General features: G+C 42.7%; 1 protein-coding gene across 5 annotated transcripts in view; it reads right to left on the bottom strand.

Annotated features, from left to right (window-relative positions):
* Window positions 1-25,057, bottom strand: part of NCOA1 (nuclear receptor coactivator 1) — a 393,348-nt gene extending 368,291 nt beyond the window's left edge. For 3 of the 5 annotated variants that reach the window (XM_061625852.1, XM_061625854.1, XM_061625853.1), the window contains exon 1: window positions 24,382-25,056. The gene's annotated coding sequence lies outside the window, so the exon portion shown is untranslated. Of the gene's footprint in view, window positions 1-24,381 lie in introns of all 5 variants that reach the window. The other 2 variants (XM_061625846.1, XM_061625855.1) reach the window with 2 other exon arrangements.
* Window positions 25,058-26,919: the final 1,862 nt, after the last annotated feature.

The raw sequence follows: 26,919 nt of genomic DNA on the forward strand, positions 1-26,919 counted from the left end.
CACAAGCAGGATCTGAGTGCAAACAGCACACTCCCCTCCTGCAGTTTCCAACAACTGGTATTCAGAAGCATACTGCCTCCAACTATTTTATTTATTTACTTATTATTTGATGTATACCCCGCCCTTCCTCCCAGCAGGAGCCCAGGGCAGCAAACAAAACTATGGAGACAGGGCACAGCCATTGTGGCAGGTTGCCACTGATAGAGTTATCCTCCATGAATCTGTCTAATCCTCTTTTAAAGCCATCCAAGTTGGTGCCTCTCACTGCCTCTTATAGGAGTGAATTCCATAGTTTAACTACGCACTGTGTGAAGAAGTACTTTCTTTTTTCTGTCCTGAATCTTCCAACATTCAGCTTCTCTGTATGTCCACGGGTTCTGGTGTTATGAGAGAGAGAGAAAATTATCTATCCACTCTCTCTATGCCATGCATAATTTTATACACTTCTATCATGTCTCCTCTGACCCGCCTTTTCTCTAAACTAACAAGCCCCAAATGCTGCAACCTTTTTTCATAGGGGAGTCACTCTATCCCCTTGATCATTCTGGTTGCCCTTTTCTGAACCTTTTCCAACTCTACAATATCCTTTTTGAGATGAGGCAACTAGAATTGTACAAGGTATTCCAAATGCGGTTGCATCACAGATTTATGTAACAGTGTTATGATACTGGCAGTTTTATTTTCAGTACCTTTCCTTATGATCCCTAGCATGTAATTTGCCTTTTTCACAGATGCTGCACACTGGGTTGACATCTTCACTGAGCTATCCACATGACCCCAAGGCCTTGTTTCTGGTCAGTCACCGCCAGGTCAGCCTCTATGATATGTGAAATTAAGATTTTATTTTGCTCCAATATGCATAACTTTACATTTGTTTACACTGAATTGCATTTGCCATTTTACCTCCCATTCACTGAGTGTCGAGCAGCCCTTTTGGAGCTCTTTACAATCCCTTTTTATTTTAACAATCCTGAACAATTTAATATCAACCTGGCCACCTCACTGTTCACTCCTAACTCTAGAAAGTTTATGAACGAGTTTAAAAGCTGATCCTTGGGCTTATGAATTCCTCTCAATTTGTTCACCTCAGCATCGGGGCGGGGGGAGACAGGAAATCCTTATTGAGTTATGGCCAACCACCCGTGTGCTTGACTCTTTACCTTCTTGGGCTTGGGTCAAGTAAGTTGAAAGAGTAATAAACACTTCCTTAACAGAAATCATGGTACTAGTGAATGCAAAAGAAGCTGTTCTGAAGCAAAAGCATTATTTCAATTCCATCATATGTGATCATTACTGGTCAGCCTCCACCAATCAATTTTTGAGCAAGGTGCTCAAGCACGTGTATTGATCAATTTCCAAGGAACTTTGAGCGATATCAATTATCTGGACCCTTTTCAAGTGGCTTCTGGTCTGATTTTAGGACCAAGATGACCTTGATAACCCTGATAGATGATTCGTGTCAGGAGCTAGGCAGAGGGTTTGCATCCATGTTGGTTTTGCTAGACCTGTCAGTCAGTACCATTGAACATGCTTTCCTATTGGGCAACCTGGTTGAAATAGGACTGGGGGACACAATCTAGGGAAGCCACTGAGGTTCTTTATCACTGCCCAAGTTCAGTAATGGAGTGGATGTGGACTAACAAGCAAACAGTTTCAGGGTCAATAGAATTGCTGATCTAGTGATAGCATTTTAGCCTGTTTGGGGTGGGATTAAATTCATCTTTAAAATAAGAGTTTGCACCTTATGAGTCTTCCTGGATTTTCAGATAGCTGTGGCCAAGAGTGTTTTTGCCCAGCTTATGTTAGCATACCAGCTCTAGAAATTTCTGAGAAAGCTCAGCTACACATGCCTACATGCAAGACTGAATTATTAAAACACACTCTGCCTTTGAAAAAGCATTCAGAAACACCAGCTGGTACAAAATGAAGTAGCAAAAGTTCTGGCTGGAGTCCGTTTTTGTATTTATTTTTGTTCTTTTGAGCATGCAACGTCTCTTGTACCACAGGCTGCCTGTCCATTACCAGACTCAATTCAAAGTGCTGGTCATTACCTTCAATGCCTTAAATGCTCTGGACCAGGATACTGATAAGGACTGCCTCCTCCCGTGAGATCCTACCCACCTACTGAGGTCAGCTCAGGATACCATTCTGTACTTCCTGCAATCATCTGAGGCAAGGTTAGTGGAGGTGCATACAAAGGACTTATCTGCTGTGCTGTCCAGCACTGTGGAACTCCCTGCCCCAAGAAACCTGCTGCTGAAGACTTTTTATTCTGACTGGCCTTGTTTGTTGCATAATATAATTCTAATACTGATGGCAGAGAATAGCCAAAACCATGGGTGTATTTTCAACCTCAGCTGTATTTCCCCCCACCAGAACACTTACATCAAACTTCAATTGCTACTTAAAACTGCTGATTGAAAATACCAATGTGCTTTTCCAACCCCTGAAATGAGTGATATTTCTGAACTCTGTGGAAGACCCAGCCTCTGAATATGCAATTCCCCAAAGCAAACATGGTACTCTTCCCCATTGTGCAGCAAAAGCAGTATGTGAAGATTCCCAAGCCACAGCAGCAGCAAGTCCACTCATTTTCTTGGGAAGCTTGACTCACAGCTTTTCAACACAAGTTTGGCAACTGAGGCTGAACAACCTCAGAAGGATGAAGCGTTTTCCACTACCTCTCTAAAGAATGATTCACTCTGGAAAAAAACCTCATCTGAGGTTATCTGCTCTCTTCCAAAAGAGAAGCATAAAAGGGAGAAAAAACACTCTGTAGTCAACCTGTTCATATAAGATCACTATTCCTGGCATGCACAATCTATTTCCAAGGAATTTCATGCAATGTTTAGATTCAGAGCTTAAAAGGATATTTCAGTCCTCTACAAATCACAAGAGCTCACTCATTTTTATACCTTTACAGCTAAAAGTTTAATTAATGAGAATAATACCAGTAGTCACAAATCCATATATCTAGAAACAAAATATGAAACCTGTTGCTGATTCAAGCATTTGATCACCTGATTATAATGAAACTAAAATAATAACATGAACGGAAAGAGAGTTTAAAATGCAATTGTAATAGCAGAGAGTATTTCATTTTGACTGAGTTTCCAGCACAGCAGCTACTGAAGTAGCTTTCAATGAAAAGCTCACATTAATTCATAAAAATCATCTGTATCAGCAAATGAAGATGGGAGATCTACTATTACGTATTGTTTAATAAAGTGTCACCAACATGCATGCTGGTTTACAGACTGCACAAGGTCAGGTCCCTGTCCCAAAGGGTTTACAGTTTACATATGCTACAGATGAAGGTGACCCCAGATTCATTCCCCCAAGATGGACCAATGGCCTGACTATCTCAAAGGCAGCCTTCCTATGTTCTTAATAAGCATTCCTAATACAAACATAAAAGTGGCAAACGCATAAAACAAGAAACGGGCAAAGCATTATAATGGTGTATGTTAGCACTGAAGAACAGTTTGCAGCCAAGAGTTCCCTGTCAGGACACCAGGCACTAGTCTTGGACACCAGGCAAAAGCCAATTCTAACCACCCAGCAGGGCACAACTGATAAGAATTTCAAGGCCTGTCACCCAGAGCAGCCAAACAGGCAATGCCCTGATCAAGAGATGATGAACAAGAGATGCAGTTACTTACTATAAAGTTAAAAGCCAAATGTCCCAGACCACCCCATCTCAAAATGCCTAAAAGTAGATTGATGGTGTAGGTGAGTGACCCCCAAGCCGTGTTCTTGCTTAAAATGGAAATTCAACACTTATATAGACATAGCAATCAATGCCCTAAAAATGTGGTGCAAAAAAAGGCACACTAGCATCACCATTTGGCTTCTAAGACCTCCAGCCTCAGCCTCTGCAAACCTTTAATAGAGCATTCCCCAATCTGGTGTTCTCCAGATGTTTTGGACTACAACTATGGCCATGCTCTGTGGCTGATAGAAGCTACAGTCCAACACATCTGGAGGACACCAGTTTAGGGAAGTCAGGATTAATACATTCTGCATTTTTTAAAATATGCACATTTCCCTCAAACATGGAAGAAAAGATGGCCCACTAAACATTATCATCTTAATTATGGCTAGGCAACTTGCTCAACTTTGAGGGATGCAAATGAAAGCCAGAGAACTGCAATTAATTTTGAATCTTTCAGCCAAAAATCATCACACAGGTGGATTTACTACATTCTACAATGTTAATTCAGAAAGATTGTATTTTAACTTGATTCCTTGTTCCCTTACCATCATTTGATTTCATAAATCTCTCTGCAAAAACTGACTGGAATTCAGAGACTTCTGCCTTCTCAGAAGAACTCATGGGTCACTAGGAGAGTCTGCAGAGCCATACATAGCCTGCATTATGTCCAGTCCTGCCTGAAATTCACCACCTCCATATCTCAAGTCTCTAGGTGCCCCAGAGCATGAAAACTGGTTGCCATGAGAGATTATGATGGCATTTCGTGGAATAGTCATTTCACTGAAATGAGTGTCTTCATTACACACCTGCTTTTAGAAAATGCAGGCTGCCCTTCAGTGCTTTCATCTTGCCTTTCATTGGGGAGTCATACTCTAGTCAGGATGTTTTCCCCTCCCAAATTTGAAGATCACAACAAGCAATGTGCAGCTTGCTCCACCAAGCCTTTTCAAATCTCTTTTATATATCTGAACCTTTATGGAGGTTGCAAGCGGTGACAATTCCAAGGCCTCTCCAACAACCCACTGAACTTCGTGCACAATTTCCCAACACCAGAATACAAAATGTGAAATGTTAAGGCTGCAAAGATGACTGAAATACTGCACAATCTCTAATTTTTATATTTTTTCTGAAACCAAGCACTAGACTTCAGTTGGACTTTGTATTTAACTTTAGAAGCCATGTGACCCAGCATGTAAATGAGGGGGTCAGCATGTCGTACCAGAATAAAATGTCTGCAGGAGGGCAGGGGTGAAGAGATTTGAATTTGATTGTATGAATCCTATCTTGGGCATGTATTAGGTTAACTGCCTCAAGCTCTCTCTCACACCTGTCAGTGAAAAACAACTTTATCTAAAGTTCCACACCTCTCAAATACTTAAGTCTTGAAAATTGTAACTTCCGTGACAAAAGAGGAACTGAGCCTTCATAATTTCACAGGCATTGACCGAAAATGTTTATGGTTTTGATGTTTGTAATGGTTCCATTAATCAGTATAAAGTTAATAACAAGAAAAACCACAACAAACCCCATTTCCACCACTTTTCTGTACTTAGATGGGATGAGGGGGGAGCTCAAGTTTGCACATCATTGCTTAAAGGCATAATAACTGCATTTATCCATTTCCCAAAGATGTGGAACGGTTATTGCAGCTCACTTGAGACAACCACCTAAAACTGGAAGATGAAATCAACTCATCACATGTTTATCATTACTTTGCCAATGTACAGTAGCAACTTCTGACAGACAGAGTTTTAGCCCCAAAAGGGAAAGCACTTTGCCCAGTACACAAACCTGCCTAAACGTATACAGCACCTCTGGGGAAAATAAGATGGGAGGTGGCTGGGGTCTCACTAGCAACACACTTTGCAACTCACCGGCCACCCTGAAAACAAGGTAAAAAAAGAGGATTTTTAAAAAAAAATTAAAAGGGGGTAAGGGGGAGCAGATCTGGGGCCTATTACAAAAGACCTGTGGCTTGGACCCTCTAGGACATCCACTAAATACATCTCTGAGGGAAGGACTGAGAAAGGCAACCTCTTTCTTCAAGCTACCTCCCACTTTTACTAGTAAGACTAAGGGGACTATCCCCAGTCAAAAGCAGGTTACCTGGTCTGCTTCATATTTCCCCCACCTGGTGCACTCCAGATGTTTTGGACTACTACACCCATCTGGCCGCTGGCTGTGCTGCCTGGGGCTCATTAGTATTGTAGCCCAAAACTTTGGCGCGGGGGGGGGAACAAAGTGCAGGAAGGCTGTTCTAAGCCACTGGTTTTCAACTGATGGGTCACATGACTGCACTCTATCTAAGGTGGTTCATACAAGCAGCAGCATCCCTAACTTTTGGAGAGAAGAAGAAATGAAAACTAAGAGCACAGGGAAAACACAGAGATAAATACCTTCAAAGGTAAGAATAATATATAAAAATTAAAGGTGGGTTCCATATTGTGGGTTAGAGTTAAAGCTGGGTCCTGACTTTGGAAAAGCTGAAGACCAGGGCTGTGAAAGAAAACAAAATGTTTTGAACATGGACTCTGGCAACGAACAGCCACAGGCCTACGGGCTCTGACCTTTGTAACCAAGTTGTCAAGCCTGTTTAACAAGCGTTAGTGAGCCTTAACTTTTGTGCAATAACAAACTGCTGCTCTTGTTTTCTTTCTCCCATATTTCAAGATGCAACCAAAGGCTGTAAATTGCTAAGGAAAATTTACCTATAAGAACAAGATTCACATCCACAGCTGTGACTTCAAGAGTTGTGTTAAATGCCAACCAGTGGCTTCTGGGTCAGATTATAACATCTCTGCTGGCTGTCTTCCTGCTAATCTAAGCTTCCCACTCTTGCAATGATTCCCATAATTATCTCCAGATCCCAGCACCCACGCAACCCCTAAAAGATATATCCTTGAGTAAATCTGTCCCCTACTGTGGAAACAAGAGTGCATTAAGGAAAATAGTTGGTTGGGAACTCAACAGATCATAAACAGATTTCTGATGAACACAACACTTCTGTATGTTAAGGGGCACACTTCTTTTCTACAAGAGACAACTCCAGTGTAAGAACGCGCATGCATCATGTGCCAAAGGCAGTGCATGAATTGGGAGGCACTACACATGAACATATTTGCTGTCTAATCCATTTTGGGACACATCTTCCTCATACAGGAAAAGGGATTGGGCAGGAAGAGCCCAAACGAAGAAACAGTAACAGCAGCACTCAAAAGTTTTTCAAATGCCATAGTGAGCCTCCTCCCTCCATTTCTCATTCTAAGTACCCAGCGCCTGCCTTTCTGTTATTGCGGTCAATCTTTCACCATCTTGTTTATTATCATCTCAATTTATTCTCACTTTCGTGTGTTAACAAAGGAGAAGCATCTTGAACAAAAGGGAGAAGCCATTGCTCAGTGGCGGAGCACATCCTTTACATGTATCAAGTTTGAGTTTCAGAGGATTCCAGGAAGCCAGGCTGGGGAAGACCCTTCCCTGAGACCCTGGGGAGCCGCTACGAGTCAGAAGAAGCAACGCTAGAGTAGATGGACCAAGTGTCTGATTAAGTACCGGACAGTTTCAGGCACTGACATATGTTCATAAAAATGCATTCCTCCCTTACAGAAGTGCTACAACATTTCCCTTAACAGAAGGTGCAGACATAGATTGCACCTTCTGTTAAGTGAAATAGACTGTTACTATGTTGCGGATGGGATTCAATCACATATTGGCAAATTTGGGTTGTGCAATTAAAGTGGACATGGCACTCCTGAGCACCAAACATGCTTCCCCTCCCCACAAAAAAATATGGTTTAAAAAGGGTCAGGTTAAAAAAGTGACAAACAAATGCACTGGAAAATGTGGAATAACAACAGCTTGACATTACATCATATAGCTTTTCCACAAACTTTGTGCAAGCAAATGAGGATGAATGCTCAATAAACAGCTCATCTGAAAACAACAAAGAAGTTGTGCCCAAATATCTAGGCCCCATCTTGCCAGGTACAATACGAACAGCCTGCATCAAACAGGCTAAGGAGGATGGGAGAAAGGGTGCAAGCTAGAGGCACAGTAGTCCACAAACATGCTTCTATGAGGAAGCACAGAGCTGAAGGAATGAGCCAAGGGGTGGAAAGAGGGGAGAAAAAACATGTACGGTAGTCAGCAGCAAAATCAGAGCAAGAGAAAACAGCTGCTGATTTAATGCCACCACCGTCATCCAGCTGCAAGACTAGGTTGCGTTTCTCCAATCTAGTTGAACATATTTCTGGCGGACTCCTACCAAAACCTCCCCCTATCCCCAGACATAGTCCCATGATTAGAAGTAGGGACAACAGCTGCATGAGTTCCAAGGGCCCCAAAGCAGAGTATACTAACTGTCATCCTGCATTCCTGGAGAGCATCCAGAGAGGCGGTCCTCTCTTGCCACAGGGCTGCCAGTGCTAAGCAGCAAAGAATTACTCCACACCAGCAGAATGTGGGGTGAAAAGAGAGATATTTTTATGTCAATAGACAGAGGGACAGATATTTTTTTCTCTAATACAATTATTTTCCAATCTGTACTGTTAACAGTCATGCCTTTGCCAGTTTATATTAATTATTTCTGCAGATACGACTCCAAGTACGTTTTCCTAAGCTTTTTAACAGCACAAGAAATTACTGGGTATATTAAGGGGTAGAATCAAGGAAAACTTAGGATAACTCTGTACAGAGAAACTGTCATGGCCTGGGCGAGTCCAACCCCTCTCACCAGGATCAGAGCCCCCAAAAGGGGGCAAAAGGGGCAGGAGATGGCAGCAACACAGTCTTCCCCAGGAAAACTGCCATACAGATGTGCCCACCCTTTCAATACACAGAGGCCAGTTCCATGGAAGCAATCTGAGCGAAATCACAGTAATAGGCAGAGCTGGGGAGCAGAGAAGCGTTCAAGGAAGAAACAGAAGCAGCACCAAGCAGAGGTTAAGAAATTCATTGAGGTCTGGGAGAAATGCACAGGGTGGGCCTTTGTTGCACAGAGGAACCATGGGCAAAACAAGGAAGTTATATAGGGAATAGAAATGAGCAGTGCCCAAGTATGCAAAACTGGGAAAATTGGTGCAAGCCTGATGCAAACCAGAGACACAAACTAGCAGCTGCCTGGGAGGTCAGAATCCCAGATCACCTGCCTCGGCTTTGTATACATCATCACAGCCTACATTTAGCTGACTGTCAGCTGACTGTGTCCCTTGGGAGATCACCCAAGGATCTTCTAATCTCCATCAGTCTCTTAGAATATTCTATAGTACAGACAGTTTTAAATGGAAGTGGCAGGCATTAAAAACTAGAAATAAAACCATGCACTGTCAATGTGCATTTCTGCCTTCTATAATCAGTACCTAATGTATGTCTTGGGTATGGCAGCAGACATTTCACTATGGCAACAATACGATCAAAAACCTAGTAAGAGGTCAAAATAATTCTAACATACAAAGAGATGCTTTAAAGAGGGGGATTAGGCCTCCAAGGTTTCAGCATTTTCAAGCAAGATGTATAATGATGCCCCATGTAGGAAATGCAGAGGAACAAGGGCAGGGAAGGGGGAACATATGTTTGTTATTGATTGAGATAAATGACTGCAAAGGCTTGATAGGCAAGTTAGATACCTTCTTATTATAGCTTAGGGACTTAGTTGTTGTGTTTATAGGAAAGTGGGCAAGGAGACACAGGACAAGAAATCCATACAAGTGAATGGCATTGAATATGGAAGAACATAGGAAGTTGCCTCATAGTGAGTCAGACCCACCGGTCCATCTAGCTCAGTATTGTCTACACTGATTGGCAGCAGCTCTCCCAGGTTTCAGACTAAGAGTCTCTCCCAGCCCTACCTGGACATGCCATTGGGGACTGAAGCTGGGACCTTCTGCATGCAAGGCAGATGCTCTAACACAAAGCTACGGCCCTTCCCCTAAACGTACCATCTAAATTAGTATAATCTATTCTGAATGAAAATTTCTTTATAACTTAATGTCGATGGCCACACAATGTATAACTGTCGGCACTGCAAGGCAAACAGAGATGAATTTCTGCATACAGGCATACTCCGCTTTAACATACACAATGGGACCGGACGTGTATGTAAAGTGAAAATGTACTTAAAGTGAAGCACTACTTTTTTTCCACTTATCGATGCATGTACTGCACTGCAATCGTCATATATGGGCATAACTGGTGTAAATAACACATTTATAACTAAAATAAACATAAAATAAAGTAAGCTTACCTTTAATGTCAGCTGGCAGATGCGAAATGGATGGACGAAAATTTACATGTATTGCAGGAAGGATGAAGGAGAGGGCATATCTTCTACTTCATAAGTCGAGTCATCAAGGGCTAGACACTTGGATGGACTGCCTGAAGTAGGAGTAGGGCATGGGGCTGATGTCGATGCTAGAGATGGATCAGTGGATGTTGATGGTCTGGGAGATTGACTGGGTGCTGCTGCTGGCCTTTGGAGAAAGTAGGTGTCTATGGAGGTTTGAACTGTAGCTCTTTTCTTTTCCCTGTAGATTTCTTTGTAACAGGCATAAGCCCCCAAAATGTTAGCACTGACTTTGGAACTTCTTTCCAAGTCCCTATCATGCTTTTCCAAAAGAGCCATGGCGCTATCAAGATGACGGAAAGCTTCCAAGAGAACTTTTGAAGTTAGGCCTTCAGGCTGTTCCATGGTCTCATCCTCATCCGGCACATTTTCTTCCTCTCTCTCCTCTTCAAGTTCAAGAAGATCTTCACTGCTGAGGGGTTCAGCATGGGATGCCATAAGTTCAGCAACATCTTCTGCCTCCACTTCCAGCTCTAACTGCCTTGCCATCTCTACAATATTTTCAGTAACATCAGCTACAGGATCTTCAAAGGCTTCGACATCATCAAATAACTGTGGGCATAATTTTTTCCAGGCCCCTTTCACTGTTGTTTCCTTGATGTCATTCCAAGCATCTCTTATAGTTTTGATGCAATCCAAGATGTTGTAGCTTTTCCAGAATTTCTTTAGGACTTCTTGCCCTGCCCCCTCTTCATTTTCTATTGCTGCAATACACTTGCAGAAGGTTCTTTTCAAGTAGTTCAACTTGAAGGTGGCTATGACACATTGATCCATGGGCTGCAGGAGTGAGGTGGTATTTGGTGGTAGGAATTCCACTCAAATGTTAGGGTTCAGTTCATCTAACGTTCGAGGGTGGCCAGGAGCATTGTCTACAAGGAGCAAAATTTTAAAAGGGATATTGTTGCCCCCGCAATAGGCTTTCACCTCTGGTACAAAGCAGGTGTCAAACCAATCTTCGAAAATGGCTGCAGTCACCCATGCTTTTCTATTAGACCTCCAATGTACTGGAAGTCTAGTTTTAACGTAGTTCTTCAAAGCTCTAGGGTTTTGCCAATGATAAATTAGCATAGGCTTTAGCTTTAAGGTACCAGAGGCATTGCCACCTAACAGAAGGGTTATTCTTTCTTTAGCTGGCTTGTAGCCTGGCATTGTTTTCTCCTCTCTGGCGATGAAGGTTCTTGCAGGCATCTTTTTCCAGAACAGCCCAGTCTCATCCACATTAAAAATTTGTTCTTTGGAGTAGCCTCCCTCTTCAATAATTTTGGCAAGGTCACGTGCATAGCTTTCTGCAGCCTCAGTACCTGCAGCAGCTGCCTCTCCTTGCACTCTGATGTTATGTAGGTTAGACCTCTTCTTGAACCTGTCAAACCATCCACGGCTTGCAACAAATTCGGCATCCTTCACTGCCTCCCCTTCTTAGCCTTCAGCTCATTGAATAGGCTTAAGGCCTTACTTTGAAATCATTGCCTGGCTTACAGGAACCTGGCGTGCAGTCTAATTTTCTATCCAAAGTATTAAGAGTCTCTCCATATCTGCAACAACGCTATCCCTTTTTCTATTTTTTTGTTGTGTTCACTGGCGTAGCACTCTTAACTCCCGCAAGAATTTTTTCTTTGCTCCTCATGACTGTGCTAACTGCTGTTCGAGTGAAGCCTAGCCTTCGGCCTATCTCAGCTTGAGAAATACCTTCATCAGACAGTTTAATCATTTTAAGCTGCATATCCAAGGTGATAGATTTACAACTTGTCTTTGTATCTGCCATTATGTACTGTACTGTAATACTGTACAGTACTGTACTGTACAGTACTGAAGGCAAGGGAAAACAATACCAATACACACACCCCACACACACACGCTATTGGGAGTCACAAGCAAAAGCCAGAACTAATGATGGGCAGAGACAGAGAGAAAAAGCAGGAAAGGAAGATGGGACAATGGAGAGGTATAAAATGGGACAATGGAGAGGTATAAAATGAAATCAGGGTGATCTAAAGAATTTTTATTTTTTTATCACAAACAATTACAGTAAAGCAGATGGGACAATGGAGAGGGAGAGGTATAAATGGGACAGTAAAATGAAATCAGAGGGATCTAAAGAGCACGATGTGGCCCCCCACCCACTCACCCACCCCCACACAAACACACCCACACAGAGCCACTGACCTAGGCCGGGGCAGGCAGAGCTCCAATCGCTCTTTACAGTACTGTGAAGTACTGTACTGTACTTAAATGTAATATCTTTAAATGATTACAGTACTGTAAAAGGTTCTGTCTCCAAGGCAGCAGCTGCTCAGATCGCTAGATCGCTAAGAAGATGACGCTTCGCAACGCACGTGGCACGCAAGTTCCGTCAGTGTCCGTTATTGTGAAGTGCGTACGTTAAAGTGGGGTATGGTGGAGTATAGAGCATGTACGTTATAGAGAGGCGACGTTAAGTGAAGCGATGTTAAGCGGGGTATGCCTGTATATTTTTTAAAAAAATCTCGTAAAATACAGATTTTCTGGATCATAATTTTGAACTCAAATAAAATGACTAGATATCTATTTCTACAAAATGCTAAAGCTATAACACAAGATTCAACCAATGATACCAGCATGAAAATAAACTGTAAACCTACTTGTAGCTGCCAAAATGTGCATAGAAGCAAGTTGGAAGAAAATGTATACCCTGTTGATCTTTGCACGACAAAGAAAGGAACAGACAAATAAGTCTGTTGTAATGTGTTGGAACAATACATTTCTGGATAATATTCAACCGTATCCTCCTCCTTTGTTGCAAGGACCTGCTTCCCCCCACCCACCCCCGATCTTCTCGTTTTCTTTTTCATTCAGCACTTGGCAGTCCAGTATTAGGCCCAAAATTTGTATACAGAAAGAATGTGTGTGTATGTGTGAATATTTGTGGAATAATCTATTTAAATAACCTTTTGTAAAAAACATGCTAACCAACTCTTACTCACTTAATGTTTTATTATGATGATGCTCAACAATAAAAACACAGCTGGAGGAAATTACATTTGATAGGTCTGCCTGCAAAAAAACACAAGATGTTTTTAAATATGTTTTGTTTTTAAGATTTTTTTAGTGTTTTATCACTTGTTTCTCACTCGGGGCTCCCTTTGGGAGGAAGGGCAGGATACAAATTTAATAATAACAAACAACTTGGTCTAACCACCTACAGTTGGCTCTAGGCAAGTTGAGGTGGCAGATCTCTTACAAAGGAGCAAAACCTCAGCCTAGCTCCCAGCAGGTCCCTGGACTTGGAGATTCTTATGAGATCCTTGTCTGAAAAAACACCATGTTCGATGAAACAATATTAGCATCATGCATGTGGTATAAAAATAGCACATGGTTCATTGGTGGCCTTAAATAAAGTATTAGAATTAATTCTAAGGGAAACTAACATTTCAGAATCTATGGCAAGGCAGACAACAGAATGAACTACAGTATCAAGTCAGGGCATCTGGCAATGGTTCTATAATTTCACTATGAACAGCCTCAGGAAAGTCTCAATTCAGAGGATGAGAAGGGAGGCCTAACAACCTTGTTCAGCACCATGTGGGAATGGCATACACCTTTGAATTGATACCGGCAAGAACGGCCTTTTTTTCTGTGAATGCACAGGGTCAAGGGTTTCTCCCTTTACCCGTATCTACTCAAGAGTCTTCGTATGCTGAACGTTAGTTCACTTAAACTCACAGGTTTCCAACAGCAGACGTCTCCAGTAGGTGGATTAATAGACAGACACCCCACCCAAGGATTCTTGGGAGGTACCAGAAATTTTCTAATTGGGAGTCAGACTTCAGACAGCAGAATATTCTTCTAATATATGCTATTTATTCGTATCTGGCACACTACAACTATTAAAATGCATTCTAAGTGGCTTTAGCCATCACAGCAGAAACAGAAAATAATAATACAAATCAGCAGGAAACAGGTTGCTGTATATACTCATTTAACATCAAAGTATAAGACCTTGAAGGTGCAAACTTGCTTCATTAGGTTGTTGTTATGTGCCTCCAAGTCGCTTACGACTTATGGCGACCCTATGAATCAGCAACCTCCAACAGCATCTCTCATGAACCACCCTGTCCAGATCTTGTAAGTTCAGGTCTGTGGCTTCCTTTATGGAATCAATCCATCTCTTGTTTGGCCTTCCTCTTTTTCTACTCCCTTCTGTTTTTCACAGCATTATTGTCTTTTCTAGTGAATCATGTCTTCTCATGATGTGTCCAAAGTATGATAACCTCAATTTCATCATTTTAGCTTCTAGTGATAGTTCTGCCTTAATTTGTTCTAACCAGGGCTGTGGAGTCGGAGTTGTGGAGTCGGAAGCAATTTTGGGTGGAGTCAGAGTCGGAGACTCCAACTTCAAAATAAAATTAATATTTTAATATTAATATTAATGTATTAACATTAATACATTAATATACATTTGCCATTTATGAAGGAGTCAGAGTCGGACAGTAGAAAAATAGAGGAGTCAGAGTCAGAGTCGAAGGTTTGACATACCGACTCCACAGCCCTGGTTCTAATACCCAATTATTTGTCTTTTTCGTGGTCCATGGTATGCGTAAAGCTCTCCTGTAACACCACATTTCAAATGAGTTGACTTTTCTCTTATCCACTTTTGTCACTGTCCAACTTTCACATCCATACATAGAGATCAGGAATACCATGGTCTGAATGATCCTGACTTTAGTGTTCAGTGATACATCTTTGCATTTGAGGACCTTTTCTAGTTCTCTCACAGCTGCCCTCCCCAGTCCTAGCCTTCTTCTGATTTCGTGACTATTGTCTCCATTTTGGTTAATGACTGTGCAAAGGTATTGATACTCCTTGACAAGTTCAATGTCCTCATTGTCAACTTTAAAGTTACATAAATCTTCTGTTGTCATTACTTTATTCTTCTTGACGTTCAGCTGTAGTCTGGCTTTTGTGGTTTCCTCTTTAACTTTCATCAGCATTCGTTTCAAATCATTACTGGTTACTAATCAGGTTACAATATAAGAAAATACAATATATGAAATATATATATGAGATATATAATACAATATATGTAAGGACTGAGTTAAAACTCAGAGCCAAAGCTACAAATTACAAGGAAATACATGTCAAAATACATCTCACCCATCAGATGGCATGGATGACATACATCACTCCTGAGGCATTGGACCACATCTCCAGATGGGTGGGCTGGCTTTTTATACCCTTTCTTATCAGAAAGTGGTTGTTCCTATGGCTTTATCAGCTGCCATCTCTACATGCCACCAGCTAAAGACAGCAAATGAGACTAGCTAACCCTTTTGTCAACAAGTCAACTTAACCAAGTGTGCTCCCCTGGTTGGTCTGGTGGCAATGTCTCTCTCAGACCTACCAACAAACGGAATGCCTTAAATGTTGTTCCAACAGCTGCTTAAAATGTTATCAATGTTTACGATTCTCTCTGCGCATTTGGCTATCTTCTCAGACATGTTATCTCTCAGTACTCTGTCACACAACTGTCGTAGAGACACAGGAAGGGGGGCAAAGAAAATATTTCAAAGAACTTTTTGTAGTCTAGCAATATGCAAACTATAAAATAAGCAGACTATGTAAGTGATTACAGCAATAATAAGCACATTTAACGCCTATTATGGGACTGGGCCCATTACAAAACACCTCCCGGTATCCTCTGCAACATGCAAGAGTCCTGTAAGTTACCTCAAGGTAAAAGGCTTGAAACAACTAAAATGCAGCACCTAGGCTCCACCTGCAACTAGAGATGAGGGAGAAATTTGATTCAGTTGGCATTTAAAGCCAGTTTTATCAAATTCACGCTTTCTGAAATAATGAGAACCGAAACACAACCATCCTTCAAAATTCACACTTATCTGAATTTTGTGGTGCTGTTCTCCAACCAATGCTTACAAAATGCATATAGTAGGGGGAGATGTGTGTAAAAATCAATATATTAGTGAAAATAAAATACAAACATGCATTATATTAGGATAAATGGTTTGCAAAAATGTGTACATATATCTAACCTACAAACAAAAATGTGTTTATTAGGGAAAAATCACTCTAAAATGCTGAAGAATATTCATGAGGATTTTTTTTAAAAAATGCAAATTGCTGCAGAAATGTGGGGAACTAAATTTAATATTAGAAAAATGAGAATCTGGGAGAACTGTAATTGACAGATCCTTCCATCCCTACTTGTAACTCACAAAGGAACACTCTCTTCCTCCAATGCCAGAGACATTCATACTCTCAAATCGGAAACATATACAGTACACATTTACTTTGCATGGCAAAGAGCAGAGCTCACAGTTTTCCTAGGAAGGTTGTGAAAAAATTGAAAGATGGACATACATCTGTCAGCAGTGCTAGATGTATGAATATTCTGTTTTAGAGCAAAATAAAAGGATGGACTGATGACTCAAGGAGGTCACTTGGGATTTGCATAATTTATTCTAAATTCACCCAAATTCTGCAGAAGCCTGCTAATGCTGGAGGGGAGAGGCGTTTTTGTTATTTTACACCAAATTTTTAGGTATTATATGTACATTATTTTAGGTCTTGGTTCAAATCAGTGTTTTTCATTGCTGGAATAACTGATGCTAGCCAGTGACAATAATGTAGCATGCCGTCTATTTTCAGAGTTCAGAGGTAAGTGCCAATCCTTATGCAGCCAAAGCAGAAGCATCCATGCACAACGGGAGGGGGGATCAGGAGACTCCAGCGAACCCCAAATTTGCAGAAGTACAAAGATCTTTAAGGGGGTAGAACCTGGGGATTTGATCATCATGGATGAAGAAAGGTGGGCTAATCTAAGAAAACGTTGAAATCCCCAAAACAGCCCAATGAGTGCTGAATATGCTCATTAGCAGGAAGTGCGGGTGGAGAACAGAGAAAGGAAACTGGATGGGAACAGAAACGGAATGGAGAATCATAGAAAAAAGCATGGCTGACTGGAAGAGTGAAACAGATCTATCACTGAGCTATGCTGCAAGTTTATTGTACTAAGTGTATAAAATTAGGATCAAAGCAGGCAGTGTGAGGAAGAATAACTGTCAGGGGATATCTACTGAGCATAATCCAGAATTATTCTGAAATGTTTAATATAAATGAAACTTTTTTTAACTTTTTAATATTATTAATGAAATGTTCATATATTTACTGTGATACAATTTACAAAAAGTTATATTGTAATTCTATTATTTATTCCATTATTAGCCTCTATTCACAATCCATACAGTTGCTTTGTTATTGATGAAATGGAAACTAAACTACTAAGTTCATACAATATACTGTTACCTGGGAAGATCAGTGTATTCTTCTTACAAAGAAGTCTCTCCACACAGAAGATGTATAAATGTTTGGTTCATTCCTCAACTCAAAATGTACCTCCGCTGGTTCTACCTAGGTGTGCTCTTGCTAGTTTTATGGAAACAGCCCACTCCAATGCAAGAAGAGTCCTCAATCTACCAAGCATTTTAGTGTTTGCAGCAGTAATATAAATCCAGTTGTTAAACTCAGTTTTTATTTATTTATTTATTTATTAGATTTATTAGTCACCCATCTGGCTGGTTGTCCAGCTGCTCTGGGCGACGCACAGAATAAAAACATACAAATAAATTAAAACATTAAAATCTCAACAGTAGTAATAAACCTAACCCACCCCAAAAGCCTGTCTGAAGAGCCAGGTCTTCAAGGCCCGGCAGAAGCTCATCACAGCGGGGGCATGACGGAGATCGTTTGGGAGGGAATTCCACAGAGTGGGAGCCACAATAGAAAAAGCCCTCTCTCTAGTCCTCACCACTCTAGCTGTTTTAACTGGTGGGATAGAGAGGAGGCCTTTTGAGGCTGATCTTGTTGAGCGGCATCCTTGATGAAGCTGGAGGCGCTCTTTCAGATAAACTGTTCTAGCTATAATGGAGATTATCTTTATTACAAAACCCTGGAGTGGGGGAAGCAGATACCTTTAAGCCTGAACACCGACTACCTTATACAGGCAAGGACCTCTAGCAAGTTAGACACCAGAGCTCTTGTTTCAGACACTTTGCCTATGCTATTACATATGTCATTCTATACTCCCAAGTCTGTTGTGGTATCAACAATGGGCTGTATCAATGCTGCAGCTCCACTGGCACAACGGGCTTCCATGTGCATACTGTGCAACAGAGCTACCTCTTCCTCTACTGTCCCCGCCAGCTACCCGCACACCCTCAAAATCAGCTCCAAAGGGTTAGGCTCACTCCAGAGCAGATTTTGGGGCTACACAGGGGAGTGGAGGAAATGGAAGTCCTGTTGCACCAGGGGAACCCTGCTAGTGCAGCACTGGATACAACCCAATATTTTTAAGCCGGTGTCTCAACCAAAACTTCTCATTTTAAGTCAGCATGAATGAAAGTAGGCCCCTATACACCTTTCTGTCAACCCAAGCTCCTATACAGTAGGGCCCTACTCATACGGTGGGTTACATTCCAGACCTCTGCCTAAAAGCGAAACCCGTCCAAAAGCGGAACTCTGTCGATAAAATGGCGCCCAACACCCAAAAAACGCCGTAAAAGCGGAACAAGCACCATATGAGTGGGGCCTTACTCTAATTGAAAGCCGCTGTATTAGCGGAAAGCCAAAAGCGGGCCGCCGAAAAGCAGGGCCCTACTGGACTACATGAAAATAATGGCTCTGAAGATGTCAATAAAAAATCATCAATGCACTGTCCAATATGTTTTGATTTGACATTCAACTTTTCCTTTTTTCCTATAAAACAGCAGTTTAAAACCAGTTAAAAAAAGATTTTAAACCTCAAATGGCAAAATATCAGTTTCAAGCAAACATGGTACATTAAACAACAAAACGTACAACTTTACTCTGAAGAAAGAAAGATATTTCTCTCCCTCCTGATAGCTGCCTCTCTGAGTTACCGACTCATGACTGCAGCTTAAAAGCTGGTCTAGCGTGGCAGCACCTACCCTTTGGAACTCTCTCCCATTACATATCAGACATATTGCCTTTTTGGCACCTGTTGACGGCCTTCCTCTTTCAACAAGCCTTCGATGTGGAGATTTTTATCCCAGTTGGTATTTCTATTAGATTTGAAATTGTTTTTGTATTTATATATGTTTTTATTGTATTGTGAAATTGCTTCAAGATGCTTCATAGGAAGAGATTCATAAATGAAATGAAATGAAGTTGTTTCCCTATGCAAATGAGCTTCCCCACTAGTAGCGATCACCAACTTTCTCTTCAAATCAGCTCATTACAAATATATTTGCACAGTTTAACTACAATAATCAAAAAAACCCATAATTCTGAATACTTAAAGTTATATTTTAAATGCATCATGCCCAGAACTGGGGTAAAATACTCATTTTTAAAACAGTGTTAAGATACAAGACAGTTATTCCAATAAGTCACAATTTACTTTGCATAACAAACTGAACTAGTCATATTTATGAATATCTACGTTTGCCACAAAAAGAAAGTTGTGCATAAAAACCCTCAACCAATGCGCCTAATATCTCTATTTGTTACCTAATGTTCAAATATCACACCAAGTTCTTGGGAAGAACAAGACAAGGGCAATGCTGCAACATTTGACAGCGAGTTTCCACGCATCTCATCAATCCATTTTTTTTAAACCCACAAATAAGTCACAGACTTAAAGAACAGTAATGCAAAAATCATTTACCTATATACTGTCAAGAGCTTCTGAACTTATTTAAAAAGAGTATTATCTTCATCTATTAAATCTTCCTTTTTAAGAAAATAAAATGTTTCAGCACCACTGAAATATGGTTTTACACTCACTTTTTCTATTGTAGATCATTTTCCTCCTTGATGCTGGGGGAAAAAATCTCCCCGTAATTAGACAAACCTACCTTTCATTCTTGAGCAGTCTTGCACACTGAGAAAGTTGCAGAGTATTCATTTGTGCATACACACACACACACACTTCCAGGTAAAACTATTCACCCACCACCGTGACAGATTAACCTGCACAATTCATTTGAGAGCATATACGGGGGGGGGGGGGACTGAAAAGCATGAAATCAGAAGTAGGTAGACTTCAGGCTTGCAGGGTTTTTCTTGCTTTTCTCTAAAACCATGAGCTCCACCAACCGAAGCCCACCTCTGGTCAAATTGCACATCAAATTAAAGAATGCTGAGCCCATGAGTTTGCTGCAAGTACCAGAACTGAAGGAACTAACAGCCCTTACACACAAAAATCCACTCCTCGTTATTCCAACCTTTCTTAATTTCAGACTTGTAATTGGGGGGAGGGGGTTATATGGCATTTCATTGTTGTTATCGTTACAACTACTGGGAGTCAAACATCCTTGCAGATCTACTGTAAACTTCCCCAGGATCTACCTTTTGCTCACCCCTGCATTACATGACTCAACACTTAAATAAATGACTGGAAAATGGGTGTATTGCAGACTACAATCCTATACACACCTACCTAGGAGTAAGTCCCATTGAATTCAACAGGGCTTACTTCTGAATAGAAATGTATAAGATTGCACTGCACAAGATACAAACAGTTCTTTAAACTTCATTTTATTTTTAAACTTCATTTTATTTGTTTAACTCCACAACTAGACCTGGTGGCAACTTCAGTCTGGAGATTTGTATCTATTCACATACAGAGGATTTATGCACATACTCACCAACAGAAAACTATTTCCAGCTCTTTCACTTTTCAGTTCTTTAAACACACACACACAGAATCCATTTGAATCAAACTACTTAGAATTAAGCCAATTCTATCCCATTTGGCCTCTGCTATTTTTCTTGCTTCAGTTTTAGGATAAATTTCAGTGGACACTGTTTTAACGCGTTTTTCTTAAAAACTGAGTTTACTTTGGGTGGGGGGATGCCTCCGAATTAAAACGTAGACTATATAAAGGATGTCCAATGAATGAATAAACAATGAACTAAAGAAGTTTAAGCTGATGTCACTCCAGGTATTCCACTCCAAAATTTATTTATCTCATACACACTTGTATCTTGCCCTTCTTCCAAGGATTGTCCCATAAAGGCTTTAAAGAACTGAAAGCCTCTTTCCATTGCTAAACTACAAAAACTGTCCTAATTTTTAAAGCATAGTGCAACTTTAACAATGAAAAATATTTTCCTGTTTTTGTAACATAAACCAATGAAATGGTCAGAATGCACAACAGCAGGTAGGATGATAATGACCCAGTTCTCAGTTACTGAAATGTCAGCATATGCAGAAATACTCCCAGTGTAAGGCGCATTACTTTCAACCCACACTGGAAAGATGCTCCCTTTCCGCCACTATTTCTTTCCATCCCAAGTCTCATATTCAGCAAAAATACAAGTATCTCCCCCTTCCCTACCTATGGGATTAACTCAAGAAGAGGAGTTGCACTTCCGGGATGTGAGCTACAGAAACTTCAAGTCGCCTACACAGGTGGTTAGGAAACCAGATTACACACACACACAAATATGTGATTCAAGGATATAAATCTAATGCCAGTCAGCAACATTATTTTGCAGGTGTAAAATGTTAAACCATATAAACATATTCACTAAGTTTATTTGATAACACACAAGCTCAGAACTGCCGAGTGATTGGAAAAGCCATTTATATGAAACCAAGCCATTTAGAAGGCAACACAAATGGAGCACTCAAAACACATACACAGCACCGAGTCAGATCTATATCACTTTCAGTTTTATTCATACCTTGCCCTAAAAAAATTGAGCCATGCCTTGAGCTCAAATTACCCTTGAAACCATTTGATACATCATTACCATCTTGATTTCCTTCAGCCAGAAAAACTGCATGAGTATATTACTTATTCTCCCCAGCTCTCTGCATCAAACAGTTTACTGCTGTTGCTTAAAGTAATAAGCAAGGAGATGCAGCATGCAAGAGGAAAAAGGTGACACTTAAAAGCGACCATGTAGAATCCCTATCCGCTCACCCCAGCCCCCACCTAGCTTTCTGTGCAGTGAAGACTTCAGTTGGCATCACCAGCACTAATCCACCCCCTGCACATCTTTCTAATACACACCCACCGCACACACCCTCCCCCAGTCATGTTCACAGAGCCACAGCAGATCAGACTCTTTCAGTAATGGCCAAAAATGAAAAGAAGAAAACAGCTTCATTAATTTTCCTAGTGGTTGTGTGTTCTTTTGTAATGGAACATGAACACACGGGCATGTCAAAAGTTAAGGGCCTTAATTAAACTCAGGAGAGGGTGTTTTCAGGCAGCTCCCCCTCCTCCAAATTAAAGCTTGTCACTATTTATCTGAAATCTTAAAAGAGGGCTGATATGTCACTTGACAGAACCCATGAACTAGCAGAAGGAGCACCCCCTGTGCAGATTCTAAGTTAAACTGCTTTCAGCCATCACACACACACATACTTCTACCCAAACCATAGCTCTATCTGCAGAAACCCTTCTTCCACAAGTCTCCAGTTCTATGACTTTGCGCTCTCCTCCTGCAAGTGACCTCCCCGCAAGTTTTGAGGGTGAGGAAAAAGACCTCTTGGTTCAAAGGCCAAGTTACTATATTGGTTCCCCGCCACCATCTTTGATTTGTTGCAAGGAGGAGATACTGTCAGTCCGAGGACTGTCTTCTACTCTAGTTTAACCCAAGATGGAAGAGGAAAGAGGATGGTACACCACATCCCACAGAGCTTCTCTGTCCCAAGCCCGCCCTACCTTCCACCAATTCCCAGGCACCCCATCCCATCAGCACCAGTGATTATCCGCATGACTACTGCAGGGGCAAAACTGTGCCGGGACCATCAAGGGGCAAGCTTTTCCACTTGCTTTGCCCCCTCACCCCTGCTCTTAGTGACATTTTTCTAGGGACTGTCCTTTACCAGAAAATCGAGTGCTTTGGGGTTTTAGCTGTTGTTGCTTTTTAGAAATGCTAGGATTTTGTTGGCTTGAATTTTTATAAATTGTATTGTTTTTATTTGTATTTTGTATCTGTGCTTTTCTATTTGTGTGTAAGCCGCCTTGGGGGCCTTTTTGGCCAAAAGGCGGCCTAGAAATAAACCGTAACATAACATAAAGATATAATAAGAACATAAGAAGAGCCTGCTGGATCAGGCCAGTAGCCCATTTAGTCCAGCATCCTGTTCTCACAGTGGCCAACCAGGTGCCTGGGGGAAGCCCGCAAGCTGTCCTATCTCACTGCCCCACTTTTCTAGGGATCACTGATGGCCAGCTACCAAGGATCTTGCGTTCTTCACCACTCAACTTTGAGGTACTTTCCACCACCTGTGGCATCTGACAGGTCCTTCTAGGGCACCCCCTCCAAAACTATAGCCTTGAAATTTCCCCAAAACTCCTAAGACGTTAAGGTTTCCTTGGGGGCCTTACTTTGTGGTACACTTCCCAGCTTTGGGGAGGGAAGATGGGTACACACATCCTTAAATTTTCCCCCAGGCAACACCCACCCCTTTGGGAGGGGGCTCCTACCAGTTCCTCTCTAAGCAGGGGCACTCAAGGGGGTTCCCACATGCACTTAATTGCACACACCATTTGCCCTGAGCCCTCCACACAGGCCTCTGTTCTCCAGGACCTCCCAATGCTGGCATGGCGCAGACCCCTACCACCACCACCACCACCACGCAAACCATTAGACTTTGGCAACCCTCCCTTTCCCCCTGCACCCCCCATCCCTTCCCTTCCTTCGCTCTCCCTGTCCCCTTTCTCCCCTTCTCTCAGCCAGCTCTCAAAATTAATTTATTGATTGATTTGATCGATATCCTGCCCTTCCTCTCAGGAGGAGCCCAGGGCAGCAAACGAAAGCACTAAAAACACTTTAAAACATCATAAAAACAGACTTTAGAAACATTTTTTTTAAAGGTTTAAAAACATCTTTAAAAGCAGTTCCAACACAGAGGCAGACTGGGAGAAGGTCTCGATTTAAGAGGCTTGTTGGAAGCGAAAATTGCACAATCCCCTCCTTCTGTTCCTTCTGTCATCACCCCGGGGGTGCACCCCACGCCCCCACTCACCCACCCACACCCCTCTTCCACTCCGGGCCACTTGCCCTCCGCGTCCTCGCGCCCCCACTCCCCAAAGGCACCCCCACCATTGCCCCGCCCCTTCTTTACACGCCCCCCCTAAAGTCACTCCTCCCTGCGCCACCCTAACCCCCAAAAAACATTATCATAGTTGGGCGCCCCTTCCTGCTGCCCCTCTCCTCAGGCTCCTGCGCTCCGCCCCTTCTACAGCAAACCCCCCCCACACACACACGAAGCCATCAATCACGGCGCGTCGGCCCCGGGCCGCCGCCGCCCTCCGCCCCCCTTGACAGCTGCCAGGACAGCCTCGCTCACCTGCTGCTGCTGCTGCTGCCTCCGAGCTAGCGCGGCCGTCTTCGCCGCCACGGGCCTTGCGTGCGTGCGTGCCTGAGGCCGAGCCAAGGCCGCTGCGGGGCCGGCGTGAGGAGGGGGCGTGCTGCGCGGGGAAGGGTCTCGGCGGGCCTGGCGGTGCTGCTGGCGGCGCTGGCGCTGGCGGCGGCTGGGCTCTTGCTGCCGCTGGAGGCGCTGTTGCTGGGGCCCCGGCTCCCGCTGTGGGGCTCCTGGGCGCCCGGGGCCCCCCTGGCTACGCGCTCTCCCTCACTCTCCGGCGGCTGCTCCGCCTCGGCTCTGGCTTGGCAGGCTCGGGCGGGGACGGGGAGGAGCGGGGGGCGGGGATCGGCGGCCCAGCGGCCGCGGCGGCGCTACGAAGAGAGGAGGGGGAGAAAGAGAGGCCGCTGCCGTAGTCGCCGTCTCGCCTCCGAGGAGATTTTGCCCCCTTCGCCTCAGCCTCGCGCCGCCGCCATCTTGGGGATGATGGCAGACGCGGGGAGAAGCCTCGGAGGGGCCGCCTGAGGGGGACCCGCGCTCCTAGCGGCGCATCCTCCTTCCTCCTCGCCCCCCGGCCCCGCCGCCGCACAGTAGCCTGCCTCCCTCCCTTCTGAGGGAAGGCTCGAACTCGCTCAGGAACCCGGTTTTCACGACGCCACGCATACAGACACACGCACGCCGCCTCTACAGCTTTTCAGGCGGCTGCGGAAAGAGTGCCTCTGAGCATGTGCAGAGTTACCAACATTTTTGGAAGGGGGGGTTGCAGAAGCAGATCCTCCTCACGTATTCCTTTCCGCTGCCGTTTTATTATTAATAATAAGAACGGTTACTTTTTAAAGTAGCAATAGCGGTGTCCTCCTTTATTGTGCGCATTTGACTTTATTTCAAGATTTAAATTAGAAGATTAAGCAAGGCGACTTAATGTGGGGGGTTTTCTCCCGTGAGGGGAACAAAAAGCGACGGGGAGGATAGAGCTTCGTGTGCCTCATTTTTTAACTCATTTATTTTGTGGCAAGGGAGTACTGCTGCTGTCGTTCAAGGCACGGGGCCCGCTGTGAGATGGCAACTCTGAGGATACAATAAGTTAGCAATACTTTTGTAAAAAGTAGCTAAAAGTGCAAAACCAGCAACGCAAGTACAAACAAGCAGCAGGCTAACTGTGCATTCCTGTGCATGTTTACTTAGAAGTCCTGCTGTGGTTCAATGGGGCTTACTCTTTAGTAAGTGTATTTAGGACTGCCAAAGGAACACCTCATGGAAGAAAGTAGGACTTCTGATTAGACATGTTTAGGACTGTGCTGTTAGCATGCGAGGCAGCCTATTTACATGTAAACACACCAGTGGCACACCCAGTCACTTGTGTTCTAGCTAAACCCACATGGGCAAGCATTTTATTCATGGCTGGTCACACATCTGGCTCATCTTCAGTTGGTTACAGCTTCCTACCATGCATCTACTGCATATTTATAAATCAGTGTTTCCACTCCACAGTTTATGACGCCTGAAACATGAGATGCTACATTTGTATGAAATCAGATCATCGGTCCATCTAGCGTAGCATTGTCTGCACTGACAGGCAGAGAATCTTTAGGGTTCTTCAGACAGGTCTTTCCCAGCCCTGTGAGATGTCAAGGACTGAATGTGAGGACTTTTTGCATGCAAAGCATGTGCCCCATCACTGAAGGACAAAATAAATTTGATTTTGCACTGAATTTGCAGCTTTCAATAAATGTAAACTGCATCAGCTGGGGGTGGGGTTAATTATCAGGACCACAGTGGGCATGGAACAGAAAGCAACCTTTTGTGGTTCTAAAGAAAATCTCCCTTGTGAATGTACTTTTTGTAAAAGCTTAAAGAGGATCCCTGCTGGATCAGATCAAGGCCTATCTTGTCTAGCACCGTGTTTCCCAAATTGTTATATGTCTTCAAGTTGATTTCAATTTATGGCGACCCTATGAATCAGCAACCTCCAACAGCATCTGGCATAAACTACCCTGTTCAGATCTTGTAAGTTCAGGACTGTGGCTTCCTTTATGGAGTCAATGCATCTCTTGTTTGGCCTTCCTCTTTTTCTACTCCCTTCTGTTTTTCTCAGCATTATTGTCTTTTCTAGTGAATCAGTTTCCCATATTATAATTAATAAAATGTAGCCAAATGAGCCCAGGGCAGCACAGTGGCCAACCAGATATCTATGGGAAGCCCACAAGCAGGGCACAAATGCCCTCCTGTTGTTGCTTCCCAGCAACTGGTATTCAAATGCTTACTGCTTCTTTTTTATAACACTTATTGATGAGTAGGAAAAATAATAATACAACAAACCAGAACTACAAAAATAAACCGTGTGGAGTAAAACATGAAACATTTATTCAGACATTCTCTTCCATTGGCTCTTAGCTGAATATTAAGGCTGCAATCTAATACACACGTACCTGGGAGTAAGTCCCATTGAACCCAATAGAGCTTACTTCTGAGTGTGTACTGGATTGCACTGTAAGGCAGCAAACACCTAGACTTAGTATTTGATAC

This window comes from Rhineura floridana, chromosome 4 (genome assembly GCF_030035675.1).
Source record: "Rhineura floridana isolate rRhiFlo1 chromosome 4, rRhiFlo1.hap2, whole genome shotgun sequence".
Classification (NCBI taxonomy): Eukaryota; Metazoa; Chordata; class Lepidosauria; order Squamata; family Rhineuridae; genus Rhineura; species Rhineura floridana.